Source organism: Megalopta genalis, unplaced genomic scaffold (assembly GCF_051020955.1).
Source record: "Megalopta genalis isolate 19385.01 unplaced genomic scaffold, iyMegGena1_principal scaffold0069, whole genome shotgun sequence".
NCBI lineage: Eukaryota > Metazoa > Arthropoda > Insecta > Hymenoptera > Halictidae > Megalopta > Megalopta genalis.
This window is the reverse complement of record NW_027476138.1, coordinates 440,001-442,500: the sequence shown is the minus strand read 5'-3', so window position 1 is coordinate 442,500 and position 2,500 is coordinate 440,001. Positions and strand designations below refer to the sequence as shown.

Below are 2,500 nucleotides of genomic sequence, written 5' to 3'. Positions count from 1 at the left end.
TAAATTGACCCTCCTGAACACTACATTTCCCAACGGCGGAACTCCGCGGGATTCAGTGCTGGGCTAATTCCTGTTCGCTCGCCGCTACTAAGGAAATCCTGGTTAGTTTCTTTTCCTCCGCTTAGTAATATGCTTAAATTCAGCGGGTAATCTCGCCTACTCTGAGGTCGTCGGAACGTGAAAAAAAATTTTTTCAGAGCTTCCCCCCCCGAAAGCATTTTGCGAAACGTGTACAGAGCAACACAAAAAAAAAAAAAAATAAAAAAAACACAAAAAACCCTTAAAGCAAAAAAAAAACCGTTTATCGCGCCTCACCAATATATCTTTTATAAAATTCGATATCCTCTCCAAATATAGATCTTCGAAACACTCGCAAGACGATTACAATCGGTATAACTTTAACGTCCGTCCGAAAAGTACTTTCGGGGACTAGACGACCGATTGATCTCGTGCGGTTTCGCTATTCGATCATTTGAAGAGAACAAAAAGATATATGGGGCGACCGACAAACGGTTTTCCGTAGAACCAGACTCGCGATTGCGTTGACACACACATCATAGCCACACCAATAGAAGAGTTTTAGGACGGTAACCCGGGTGGGGTGTTCTTTACTCAGAATATGTGCAACATCGGATCTATATAGCCATCGATACAATTCGTACACAAATGTGTCGTACGAAGAGAGAGACTTTTTTTCCTCTGGCAACATAACGGTAAGAGACATCCTTCCACACTCATAGGTTCCACTCCCTGGGGCTATGATATATATATACATATAAATTCAAATTCGAAGCAACGGTCACAATTCTACTCTATATTTTTGCGGGTTATGTGTTCTTTCGTTCAATTTCTTTCATGCGTTCGTTCGATCTCTGTACACAGTCTTCACATAGGACAGACTCGTGTAGTACGCTTTCGTGGGTTAAACCCATCTCGTTTCATTTCAGGCGACGTCGGGAGCGCGTTGAAAATGTACCAGTGAAATCTCGATAGTTCTACGAATACGAATCGTCCCGAAAAAGATTTTGTCACCGCTTCGAAGCGGTGTTTCAGACGGGCGGACGTATATAAAACATATACGACACACGACACCGCCTTCCACACTCACGCTAGTTCGAACACGATTTCCATCTCTCTCGAAGACTGTTAGACGTACGTAAAATTTCTCAATATTCATAGGACCGCGACAAACGCCGACGAAGCGCCCACCATTCGCTCGTACGTATATAGGCAACAAGTGCCATCAACGCAAGCAGTTTATAAGTACGTAAACGACCCTCAGCCAGGCGTGGTCCAGGAATTGTATCCGTGGACCGCAATGTGCGTTCGAAATGTCGATGTTCATGTGTCCTGCAGTTCACACGTTGACGCGCAATTAGCTGCGTTCTTCATCGACCCACGAGCCAAGTGATCCACCGTTCAGGGTAATTTTTCCCTTTTATTCTCTCATATATATATAATGTGTATTTGCTATCCACCACATTTTTGTGTTATATTTCGGAACAAGCCGATACCCGAAGAGCTCCAACCAGCGCGCGAAGGAGATTCGGGAGTCGTCGTACAACGACATAATTGTCCCTTAAAGAACGAGATATTTCCGTCGAAACCATATATATATGTACGAGCAAATCCAAAACCACTGTTTTCTTGCAAGTTCGACGGTCGGAGCGAATAGAACATTGAAAAGCCTTCTATCGAAGAAACACAGAGAGTATATCACCTCCAAAAACGACGGGGATATGGATATTCAAACTGGACAATTATCAACCCGATACTGGATTCGAAAAGTTTCTCTCTCCTTTCGTCGTTATTTACACCGGACGGACTCACGGCCGGCTCTAGCTGGGTGTCATATATATATACGTCCCACGCTCATGCTGCCACTAGCGCGCAACAGAGTAGGGTGTCAATGACAACGACACAGCATTGAAACGAGCTACACAAGCCGGTCTCTCTTGATACCAATGTAAACGAGCATTAAGTTATCTTCAGACTGCCCGATATTTTCGTCCTTTGGACTTTCCCAACGATTCCTTTTTTTCTTTTTTTTTTTTACACCACAGCGAAGACTTGAGGAAGCGTGATTAGCACGCTCGCATCCCTCCCTGTCCTACTACAACTGTGTGTGTGTGTGTGTAAAGAAAGAAAAAAGAATACATTGGCTTTCTCTCTATCGAGAAGATGGCCTACGCAACGCAGATCAAAGGCCTAATACGTGTAATATAATACGCGTCTGGCCGTGTATAAATCACGCACGAATGATCTGGTCGGGCCCAACTCTTCTCGTACGCTTATTTTTCCGTGTTGAGGCACTATCATAAAATCACACAAACCCCAACACGTGTGTGTCTTGGAAGGAAGATGGCCTACGCAACGCAGATCAAAGGCCTAATACGTGTAGTACACACGTCTGCCGTGTAAATCACGCACGAATGATCTGGTCGGGCCCAACTCTTCTCCACCACACCACATCCCAACTTTGTACATTTTTATATATTTT

The 2,500-nt window shown here is 44.2% G+C and overlaps 1 non-coding gene and 1 pseudogene across 1 annotated transcript; both read right to left on the bottom strand.

The window, feature by feature from the left end:
* The window catches only part of LOC143261811 (large subunit ribosomal RNA), a 10,433-nt pseudogene extending 10,263 nt beyond the window's left edge, over nucleotides 1-170 (bottom strand).
* A 1,102-nt stretch (nucleotides 171-1,272) lies between these two features.
* Nucleotides 1,273-1,427, bottom strand: LOC143261821 (5.8S ribosomal RNA). Its single transcript, XR_013035848.1, has one exon. It is a non-coding gene; the product is annotated as a 5.8S ribosomal RNA (ribosomal RNA).
* Between the last annotated feature and the right edge of the window lie 1,073 nt (nucleotides 1,428-2,500).